Raw genomic sequence first — 12,305 nt, forward strand, 5'->3', positions numbered from 1 at the left:
CACACAGTGTAAAGTGAAAAAGGAAAGCAAAAGAAAGCAAGCATTTCCTGTAAGCCTACACAAAGGCAAACAGAGGCAATATAAATGAAAATATGAAACAACCATATTAACCAATACCTCTTTTAAGGTATAAAAGGGTGGACAACGGGGAGGCGAGTGGGTCAGTGAGGAATCCACTGGCAGATACGGTATCCACCAGAAAAAGTGTTACTGAAGGTAAGTAACTTGTTCTTCTGATGGATACATCTGCCTGTGGATTCCTCACCTTATGAATAGAATCCCACAGTAGTCCAATCCTCCAAAAAGTCATGCAAAACAGAGCGCACAAAATGGCCGTCCCTCCTCACCTCTGAATCTAAGCAGTAATGCTTCATGAAAGTGTGGAGGGAGGCCCAAGTTGCAGCCTTACAGTTGTCCAACACAGGAACACCTCTGGACAAGGCAGAAGTAGATGATTTAGCCCTGGTGGAATGAGCTCTAATGCCTTCAGGAGGCTCCTTACCAGCCAGAGCGTAGCAGATCTTGATGCACAAGATGATCCGCCCTTCATGCGTCCAACGTAGCCCACAAAGACCTGATCGTCCAATCGCAGGTCCTTCAATCTATCCAGATAGAAACTAACTGCCCTCTTAGGATCCAAGCAGTGAAGCCTCGCTTCCTCCTTGGAAGGGTGAGGGGGGGATAGAAAGTAGGGAGGATAATGGACTGCCCTAGATGGAAGGGAGTTACCACCTTAGGCAGAAAAGCGGCCCTGGCCCTGAGAACCATCCTTTGAGCATGAATAGTCAGAAATGGAGGCTTAGAACTCAAAGCCTGAAGCTCACTCACCCTCCTGGCTGAGGTGATAGCCACAAGGAACACTGTTTTGAATGACAGCAGTCTTTAAGGACAACTATGCATAGGTTCAAATGGGGAACCCATTAAGAAAGTTAAAACTAGATTTTAATCCCTCTGGGGCACAATGACGGGAGTAGGCGGAAACCTATTAGTAAGGCCCTTAATAAACCCTAAAACAATCAGGGATTTAAAAACAGATGGCTGATCAGGCAAACAAAGAAATGCCGATAAAGCCGACAAATAACCTTTAATAGTAGCCACAGCACAACCCTGCTGGGCCAAATGCAACGAAAAACAAAGAACATCAGAAAGATGGGCTTTTAAGGGATCAATAGACCTCTCTCCACACCTTTTAACAAATCTTGACCACCTGTAGGAGTAAATGGACTTGGTGGAGTGTCACCTGACCGATAAAATAAAATCCACCACGTCAGGCGGGAGAGAGAAAAAGTTCAGGTTGCTCCGTTCAATCTCCAGGCATGAAGGTGGAGGCTCTGGAGGTGGGGGTGAAGAACCTGCCCCTCCAACTGCGAGAGGAGGTCTGCCCTGAGAGGGAGACAGAGCGGAGGGTGCAACGAGAGGTGAAGAAGGGTCGTGTACCACACCCTTCTTGACCAATCCGGGGCGATCAAAATAACTTGGGCCCGGTCTTGGTGAATCTTCCTCGGAACCCGAGGAATCAAGGGTATGGGAGGAAACGCGTAAAGGAGTTGTGAGCTCCAACTCAACTGAAACGCGTCCCCCAACGCCCCCTGCATATGAAACTGGAGACTGCAGAATGACGGGCAGTGCGCGTACTCAAGAGTGGCAAACAGGTCCACCCGAGGAGTCTCCCACGTCCGGATTTGTTGAACTACGTCCAGATGAAGCCTCCACTCGTGGTCGGCGGAGAACCGCCGACTGAGACTGTCCACACGCACGTTCAGAACGTCCCTGACCCCTTTCCTGCTCCGGAACCACCTTGATCGCACCTTTTTGTAACAGGACAAGCACCTGCTTCTGAAGAAGAAGTAAATGATCCTCCATGCAAAATCCTTGGCAAAGAGGGTAAGGAGGAGGGAATTCCCTGAAGGGAAGGGCGTACCCATTTTCTACCAGATCTAAAACTCAAAGGTCCAAAGTGACCAATTTCCAATCCTGTAGAAAATGGGTAAGCCGGCCCCCCACAGGACCTGCATGATCCAGGATGGCGGATCTAGGGCTGCTTTCCTGCATTACCAGGAGGGGCTGGGGAGGTAGTGGAGGAGGAGGAAGAGGGCTGACGACCCGCTCCACGAAGGCAACCTCTGCCCTTACCCCTGTAGGACTTGTACAAGGGGTTTTGTTGCTGTTGCTGCTGCTATGGCTGACGGGAACCACGAAAGGAAGACTTCCCAAAGCCCCGGTATCTTCTATAGCCATAATCCTTTGCCTGAGACTGTAAAACCAAGGATTTCGCTGTGGCCTTACTGTCTTTGAAACTTTGCAAAACAGAGTCAGCTTTTTCTCCAAAGAGCCTAGATCCATCAAAAGGAAGATCGAGAAGGGCAGCTTTTACATCAGGGGAGAACCCAGAAGACCTTAGCCATGCATGCCTTCTCGTATCAATGGATGAGCCCATCGCCCTGGCAACCGAATCTGCCATGTCCAGGCCAGACTGGATGACTTGGCGAGCCGCAGCCTGTGAGTCTGCCAGTACCTCACTGAAATTTCCTCGATCTTCCTCAGATAATTTTGGAAGAAGCTGTTTGGCAGAGTCCATAAGGGCATGAATGTATCTCTCCAACAAACAGGTAGCGTTGGTGGACTTCAAAGCCATACCCGCTGAAGAGAAGACCTTCTTTGCAGATTGCTCAAGTTTCTTGGAATCCCTGTCAGCAGGAGCCTGCAGAAAGGTGCCCGTGGACTGTTTTGAACATGAAGCTTGCACTACCAAACTCTCAGGCGAAAGATGGGATGAAAGGAACACAGGACCCCCTGGAGCAGGCCTGTACCTTCTGGACACCGACCTTGAAACTGCAGGAGCAGAAAGAGGATTGCGCCACACCTCAAGGATTGGCTCCGTCAAGGCATCATTGAACGGCAAAAGTGGCTCAACCACTTCATCGACAAAGGACACTCTTGTGAAAAGTTACAATGGACTATTCTTGAGGCCATTCAGACATGGTGTAATGCCTCACTCCTTAGACGGGAACAACGATGGGTTCACCACCTCTGCACAAATACACCGGGCCTCAACTACGACATACCTTGGACAGAACTTTAATCGCTCCCTACAACCCTTAGTGCGCTGAAAAACAAGCCCCCATTACTTTGAGTTGGGCCTTACACACTACACAACCAGTGGGGTCATCCCTGATGCCCAACAGCACCACTCACACCGTGGCGCGGTTATGACCCCATTAAATACGACCTTTGTTATACTGTGGAAATCCATACTAAGCCCCTTCCTGGTTGCGTTTAACTATTCCTCTTCTCTCATGAGCAAGGAGCCACGCCCACAATAATATAGGTCCCAGCATTACAGCCCTTGACACTTTTTTACATTGCAGTCTCTGACATTTTTTGACATGGTACTCATATTTAACCAGTGTACTAGTACACGAGCAACCTTGGGCACACACCCCACACTTGGTCCCAAGACTAGGAGAAATTACACCACTCCTCCTATTTGAAAACTCTATCTTGGGGCCACGATGGCAATTATGTGTTCTACGTCGCTCATGCGCATGAGCTAGATCGCACTTGAGGCACTGATCTCTTCATTTTTGGGCATGGGCAGAGGACAGCCTGGCCACTGCATTCCCACACATGCGCAGGCGACTCCTGACATGACGGGGAATTCCGGAAATGGGTACCTCCCTCTAAACGCTCCCCCCCGGCCACTATTTCTATAGCGCACAGACCACAGCCAGACAATATGCAGGCAGACGTGATGGCGGGTAGGTGCTGAGAGCGCATACACCAACGGAAACTGTGAGTATCTAACTTGTCCGGGGCTTCAACCATGTTGTCAGGCGAAAACAGTATATCGCTGTTATGTGACATGTAGTGCACTGTCTCACTGCGTGTTTTTGCTCTTCGCATTTCTTCCTTTCCTTTTGCAGCTCGTTAAGGTGCGGGCATCCTCACGTGCCAGCCTATGGAACAACTTTTCTCACACCTATAGGTAAGGGCACTCTACATATGCTCCTACCAACCATTAAACGTTGATGACATTTTTATGCTTGTTATACGGATCTTCACACAGCCAGCGCTACTTTTGCACTTTCGTGACCCACCTTGTGGGCTCCATGACTCCAACGTCCTCTCACTGCTTGGGGGTTCGTTCGGTGGGGGTATGGCACCCGTCATGTTTGCCACTCCCACCTCCCGGCAGTATTTGTGCCTGGCGTGCTGTGCCATCCTCGACAAGCCCACTGCTGTGGGAGTAAGTCCTCAGTCTTGTTATGTAGTCAGTCTCTTATGTGGTTTTACGTAATATAGGCGCCGACTCAAGCGCTTTTTGGAGGCTCACATTGACTCCTGTTTGTCCTTTGTTTTTTTGTCTTCCCTTTCAATCCTAGGTGTCGTTAGGAGCAGGGTTTGACTATTAAGTCGTAGCCTCACTGTAGTTTCTCACAGACGAGGCCCGCCCTGACTGAATAGGGTTTCTCGACCCCTTACTCACTGTTCACTGTCACTTCACGTTACTTTTGGTCCTGATGAAGCGCCACGGATCTCCCTGACCATCAAGGCGCGAAACATGTCAACCATGTAGTTACTGGGGCACATTACGCGTGTTGGAGTAACTCACGACCTTTCGGGGTTCTTTATTCTGGCAAGGGCACCTCCACAATGAATCAATTGACTTCGGGTACCCCTTAGCCAGTTTTATTTTTCACGCACTCTCTCACCCTCCAAGTAGGACTCTTCCCGCTCCCACACACCCGCACTCATCTGACGGCATTTCAGACAAAAGATATCCGCCAAAGTGATCCTTCAGGGGACCTGTATGGCATTGCAGCGCCACCCCGACGAGGAGCAAATGCCCGATGAGGAAGCATGACATCCCTCGGGCTGTGTGAGGGCAACAAGAGACAAGACACGTGCTTGCCTCTGATTAGCGGGTTCTAGACCAAGGATTCTTCTTCTTCCCCCTTCTTTCCCCCTCCACCTTTCTCCTTTGTTGGTGAGTGGGTGACTGCTAGCACCCCTCCCGTTGGAACAGTTACCCTCGATTTGGTATTATACATTTCCAATGCCCAGCAAGACCCGCCCAAATCTGGAAATTTCCAGTTGGAGCAGGTTAACAAAGGAGACACAGAAGATGAGCTACTCTCCTGGGATCTGGTATATGCTATCTCAACCTCAAGGTTACTCTGCCTGTGACCGCCACTGTAAGCATGAGAACAGGCCTATTTAACAAGAAAGGTATGCGAAGGCACATTCATGTATTCATTAGGACCTGTGCACCATAGTGACTACAGGGAGGACATATGCGTCCTGCAGCATCCACCTTTGCTTTCCTGACTTATCCATCCAACACCCATCCTCGTCTCAACGTGCTGTGCTTTCCTGCCATATTGCTAACTCCTCAATCGTTGCCTCACTCTTTATCTCCTTTACACTGTCCACTGTGTCCTCAAACATAGTAACCTCAGGTACCCATCTAACAGGACCTGCCATAAACATCTTTTTCATCTTCGTTCGAGCTGTCTCCTTAGCTGTTTTATCTGCAAATGCATTTCCCCTTCCCACATTGTCAGTAATTGCCTTGTGGGCACTGCATTTCACTATCGCTAACTTCTTGGGGAGTGCCAGAGCTGACAAAAGCCTATGTATCAAAGGGCCGTTCTGGATCTTTAACCAGTATGAAGTCAGGAATCCTCTCTCTGCCCAGAGCCGCCCAAAATTGTGGGCAACTCCAAAGGCGTACTGGCTGTCAGTATACATTTTGACAGTCAGTCCCTCACTTAGCTCACAAGCTCGAAAAAGGGCAACTAGCTCTGCAGCTTGGGCTGCTTGATAGGGAACTTGTGATGTCTCGACTACTGTGTGTAAGGTAGTGATTTCATATGCTGCAGTTGTTGGGCCACCCTTTAATTTGAAACAAGAGCCATCGACATATAGCTCCCCTTGGTGGTCAGATAGGGGAACATCAGTCAGGTCTACCCATGCCTTCGTCTCTTCCTCAGTGCAAAAAATGCAATCATGCATGTCTATTTCCTCACTTTCAGAAGGGAGGGATAGTAACGTGGCTGGGTTCAGGGTGGCACATCTTTTGATTGTAACATGTGGTGCGAAAAGGGTCAACTCATAACCGGTGAGACATGCACTGGTAAGGTGCTGTGTCTTCGTTTTGTTCAAAAGTGTATCCACAGCATGAGGTACCATTACTGTGAGAACAGTATCAAGCCCTGCCGATTGTTGGATAGAGACGGCCACGGCCGTGACCGCTCTTAGACAGCTCAGGATGGCTCTTGCAACATTGTCAAGCAAAGCGGAAAAATAAGCACACGGCCTCTGCTTACCTCCAAAAGCATGTGTTCAGACAGAAAGCTCGCAACCAGCGGTCTCGTGCACATACAGCATGAACGGCTTAGCGTAATCTGGCGTACCAAGCACAGGCACAGAGCAAAGCGCAACTTTTAACTGCTCAAAAGCTTGTTGACATACAGGCGTCCAGGGCAAGGATTCATGGACATCTTTAGTGGTTAGTCGCAGCAGCGGCTTTGTTAATAAGGAAAAGTTAGGAATCCAATACCGACAAGTAATGCCAATGAAAGCTCGCACATCCCTCTGAGTCTTAGGGATGGGCATTTTTACAATAGCACTAATGCGTTCAAGTGTTAGTCTTCTTCCCTCCTTCGACAGTAGGTGATCCAAGTAGGTGACCTCCTGTCGACAATATTGAAATTTTGAAAGAGACACTTTATGTCCGTGATGTGGCAAATGTAGCAATAATTTAACTGTTGCATATTTGCAACCTTCTTCAGTGTCGTCAGAAGCAATCAAGAGATCGTCCATGTACTGAAGTAACACATTACCTAGGGGAAGTGTGAGGGAATCCAATTGGCCTTTTAAAGCTTGACTATATATGCTGGGACTCTCAGTATAGCCCTAAGGAGCGCAACAGAATCTAAAGCTTCTGCCGGCTAGGGCAAACCCAAATGGATGTCTGCTATCTGGATGGATCGGAATGCTAAAGAATGCTTTTTTCAAATCGATAACAGAAAAGAATTTTGCAGAGGAAGGAATCATTGTCAGAAGGGCAGTGATGTCTGGGACCACTGGGAACTGAGCGATTACAATCTTATTAACCTCACGCAAATCAATCACAAAACAATAGACATCAGGATGGTCATCAGAGGAACCCGAGGGTGCCCTCTTAAGAATGGGAAGGATAGGGCTATTACACACGTTTGCAGTCGTCTCTTCAACGATCCCTGACTTAATCAAGTCCTGTACAATCTGCAATAGAGCTCACTCCCCTGCTTGCGGTATTTTGTACTGAGGAATACGAGGCAACACTGCATTGTCTTTGACCTTAATAGAAACTGGAGGTATCTGCAACAGCCCTACATCTGTATCACCTGTAGCCCACAACGTGGGCAGCACCGCTTTAAATTCAGCAGGGATGGGCGCATCCTTGGACAAACACTGCTTGGTACTAACCACATTAGGACCCATTGTCATATAGACACCTGCCGGGGAACAATAAATTGTAGGATGCAACTTCTTTAATACATCCAATCCCATCAACTTTTATCTGCAATTGGACATCAGCAAAAATGGCGAATCAACATTAAAAGGACCAACAGTCAGGGCAAGGGGTTTGGATATGGGGCTCACAACCGGCACACCAGAAAATCCTACCGAAACATTATTATGGCCAGACAGGGCTGCCCCGGGGACAAGTGAATGAGAAACAGAGCTGTTCATTGCACCTGTATCCACCAAGAATTCCTTAACTGAGCCCTGCAAATCAGCAGTAACATAAGGACCATGCTGATCTACAGATATCTGAACTGGTCCCTCGCCCTGTCCCTGGCTGTTCTAGCTACGGGACAACCCCGTCACTTCGTCCAAATCATAGTCATCATGATAATATTGTCTCCCTCAAAGGTCATCAAAATAGTTCTGATCATAACGACCTTGCACCGTCTCATCTTCCTGAACCCTGTCATGACCACCTGCTCCACGACCCCGTCCACGAGACCCCGTCCTCTAGGGGCCGCAACTTAATGCAACAACGCCGGGCACTCACTACGCCAGTGTCCATCCTCCTTACAATATGCACACTGATTCGGCCCCACAGGCGCAGCATTTCTGCTAGTGCGGGGCAACTGTCGGGCCAGATTAGTGCCACGTCCTCTTCCGTTCCCCCTAGATGCCTGCTGCATCAACACCTTTGTCTTTAACTCCTTATTTTTCTTCTCCACCTTCTCCTTCTCTTCGTTCTCTCTAAGCTCATAATACTGTGCCATACTCAATATCACTGAGGGGGAGGAGGTAGTCCAAGTGCGATCTCAGGAAGCAGGCTCGTAACAAATCTGTTAACAAACAATCGGACACCCCCTTCCATTGACAAATCTTACCCACTGAAATCCAAGAACACACCTTGAAACCGAGTAAGAAAATCAGACACACTTTCATCTTTCTTCTGATGACATGAGGTTAACTTGTCCCAATCTACTCTTCTTGCTGGAGTAATAGAGTGCATGTAGGTAATAATTCGACCCGGTAAAGCTAGTATCTCAGCCTTAGGCTTCTCACCAGGCTTCCTCTTCTTATCCCATGCTCTGATCTCATCCCAGGTGCCACCCAATTCCACAACGTGATCCTGTGTATGCACATGCCGCCAAATATCAACTGGTACCAACAAACCAAAGAACATCTCAATGTCTGCCAGCGTCATCACTGTCGACGATGCGGCCTCTGTCAATTCTTTATAATATGCAGTAGGATTTTTACTAGGGTCAGGTAACTGACTCTTGAGGGACAAAACCTCACTTCTCTTCCACGGAGTATAAATCCACTGCTCCTGAAAACGGCCTTCCACCTGCTGTTGTACGTTAACATCCTGCGCATTCCTTAACTCTGGTATTTCGGTGTGATATGAGGGGTGGGCTTCCCTCATCGGAAACTGGGATATTGTCGTTTGGCTTTTCTGAATCAACCTACCTCAATAACCGAGTAGCACTGCAACATTACCAAATACTTGATCAGGTGCCATGTCAGCTGCATATACATGGTCCCTAATATCATAAATGATCTGAGGAGCCACTTCACCAAAACACTGTTCCCATAACCCAATCAGGGTATCCGACATATGTTTGAGGGCATGTTGCTGCACAAACATCTCGTAGTCTTTTAACACACTCCACACATCCTCTATGTTATAAATGGGGTTACGAGCCCACTGGGTGGCTTGATTAGCTACCATTTTCTTCTCCTCCTCTCCCACATCTGATCATATCAATACCTGTCCCAATTGTTCCTTAGCAGCCGCCAAGTCCCCACTGCCCAAATCCACGCACTGGCGTTCCAATACTCAATGATGTTGGGGTATGGGAGAGCGGGGAGACAGTAGCAATGGAAGCATCCGGTACTAAAGTTATCAGAGGCTGTGAAGTAGATGCGAGAGGTGGGGAAAGAGATGCCAAAGCAACAGGCATAGCAGGAAGACTGGTAGTTGTAGTAACTGCAGGGAGATAAGCTGAAAGAGATATCGGAGCGGCAATTACCTAAGCAGCCTGGTCTCTAGCAGAAGAAGCAGGAGCCACAGAGGCAGGAGGAGCAGATGGCTGGGGCTGGGGATTCCCGGGATATATTCTCTGTGGAGCATATGGAGGCGGAGGTCGCTACAGCTTTCTGAGTTACTGTCTGCGTCTTCCCTTTCTGAGCCTCTTTTTCTGCCTTCATCTGCCTCCTTTTAGCCTCTTTCTGCCAGGTTGGGAGTGAATCAAACATTGACTGCCTACTTCTTTTTGCAAATAACTTATCCTGCAAGAAATTCTATTTTTGTTCATCAAAGGTGCCGGTCAACGGTCACTGGAACTCGGCATTGTCCCTCGTATATTTGTGCCATAATGTACTAAACATAATAGGGCCAATACCATGCTTCACATACATTTCAAAATTTGGTGTGCCTTCCAAGGGGCAGGTTGACTCTCTTCCAATCGAGCATCAGTAGAACGACAACGACATCCCACACAACACAACTTGCTCAGACAAGGCATGCTCTCCCACAGACACACGTTCGCTATGTATACCAAACAAATATTTGCAAATACCTTCACCAAAATTGGGCGAGAGTCCCCATCAAATACAATTCACAAATGGTACCATGTTCAAAAAGAACTCAAACAAAGTCAAGCACTTGTCCAAAAACGATCCACAGACCGCATCCAATTCAAACCAATGTGGCACCACAATCACAAAGAACAAAAGCAAACTCACCTGGTGCACACAGGTCAAACAAATTTGGACCAAACAGTCAAATCCAAGGGTTTCGCCGTTCAGGACTCCAGCCGGGATGACTACTGGGCAAAGATTGGTCCCTAGCTCGATGGGGTCCCTGTTCGGGCGCCAACTGAAGGAAGTGACCCAATTAGGGTAACCCGGGTCACTCGCGACCACCTCTCAGCCTTACAGAAAAATGAAGATTCGGTCAGACAGTAGAGAATACAAACCAAGTTATTTATTAGTATTTCGCACAAGCGGAGTCCAGTCTGACTAGCCTCCCAAGATGCTACCGAGGGGACTGACCCTCACCAACATTAGATCAGATGTTATACTCCAATACCCAGCAAGACCCACCAAAAACTGGAAATTTCCAGTTGGAGCAGGTTAACAAAGGAGACACAGAAGATGAGCTACACTCCTGGGATCGGGTATATGCTATCTCAACCTCAAGGTTACTTTGCCCGTGCCCGCCACTGTAAGCATGAGAACAGGCCTATTTAACAAGAAAGGTATGCGAAGACACATTCATGTATTCATTAGGACAATGAAGCTCAGCCTTGGAGAAATACAAAAAAAATATCGAAGCTGCTTTCTGCTGAGGCAGGCAAAGTGAGACAGAAGTTAGTTTCGATCATGAGCAAAAGAATGATGGATTTAACCCAGATCTCTTGACTGGGGGTGAATGTTTTGATTTGTTCTGCATTCCGTCCATCAATTGTGTGTCTTTTGCTTCCTCGCCCTAAGTGCTCCAGGTATGCCCAGATGTGGGTCCTGGGCTCACTGTGCCACTGGAATCAAGCTATCCTGGCTGAAGAGGGGTGAAACCCCGAAACCGGTCCTAGGATGCTTGTTTCCGGTCCAGGGAGGACCTGACTTGGCAGTTCGGGCTGGACTGTTCCCATGAGGCACAGGGTCAAGACTGATTTGCATATGGCCAGGTCTAAACTGGGGTGGCATGGTGAGCAAAAGAATGATGGATTTAACCCAGATCCCTTGACTGGGGTGAATGTTTTGATTTGTTCTGCATTCCGTCCATCAATTGTGTGTCTTTTGTTAGTTTCGATCATCACACAAAATGGCGGACAAATGCAAAATGGTGCCGCAAATGCTAACTTAAGCAATGCGAATAGGAGGAGTCGACTGGAAGTATTTCCCAGTCCAACATATTGGATAAATCAACAGTAAAAACGAGCCCAGCAAGCCATAAAACATGCCCACATACAGCCAAGAAAATGGCCCACACACTGGGCCATACTGACTCTGCTCTTTGGCCATGAGTAGAGCTAAACAGATTATTATCTTGGCCTCTGGGAAGTCTGAAAAGTCTTTGCCAGGTCCAGTCCAAGGAAGATTGTTGAGGGTTATGTCTGATTCCTGGGTCCTGCTAAAAGGAGCCTCTATGAAGAATATTTGCATGGTGACTACTTGGGCCTTACCCCACACATGTATGCAACATTATCATCTGCTAGTGGGATGTGAGGTGTCAGGAGTTTTTTGGTGAAAGACTTTTGGATGTAGTTTAGCATAATGTTTAAGTATTATCTGTGGCATTTTAATAAAGGGTTGTCCTTCTAGCATCCATTTTGAAATGGTGGTTTTCCTGTTTGCCTCTTTATCCTTCTTGTGTACTATCTCACCCAGTAAGGACAGGGATGATGAAAATAAACAAGGAAGTAATGCCGAAATGACTTAGCGATAAACCTTCTTACTCTGAGTTCAGGTCTTTCTCGTCACAGTCCAGCTTTGTCCACACACCCTTCCTGGGTTGGGGAGGCAACCGACAGAAGTTATTTTTAAGACTGTCATATTCACTGGGGGCATATTTATGACACAGTTTGAATCCCTCTTACACCACGCAAGGTGGTGCAAGAACGAAGTAAACCTAAAGTCATATTTTTAAAGCCGCCTTAAAAAATCTGGAGTAATGCAACGCAGTGCAAATTGCTGTGTTGCATTACTCTGTGCAAGGGAGAAGTTCCATGGGTGTTGTGAGGGTGTTCCCACAAAACTCCCATGGTTTTTTACACATTCCTAGATTT

The 12,305-nt window shown here is 47.7% G+C and overlaps 1 long non-coding RNA gene across 2 annotated transcripts in view; it reads right to left on the bottom strand.

Annotated features, from left to right (window-relative positions):
• The window catches only part of LOC146796461 (uncharacterized), a 121,065-nt gene that overhangs the window by 25,413 nt on the left and 83,347 nt on the right, over nt 1–12,305 (bottom strand). Inside the window, exon 3 of one of the 2 annotated variants that reach the window (XR_014969620.1) lies at nt 10,261–10,448. The exons of the other annotated variant lie outside the window; for it this stretch is intronic. This is a non-coding gene — a long non-coding RNA (uncharacterized LOC146796461). The remainder of the gene's footprint in view (nt 1–10,260; nt 10,449–12,305) is intronic. 2 annotated transcript variants of the gene reach the window in all.

Source organism: Triturus cristatus, chromosome 10, assembly GCF_964204655.1.
Source record: "Triturus cristatus chromosome 10, aTriCri1.1, whole genome shotgun sequence".
NCBI classification, from domain to species: domain Eukaryota; kingdom Metazoa; phylum Chordata; class Amphibia; order Caudata; family Salamandridae; genus Triturus; species Triturus cristatus.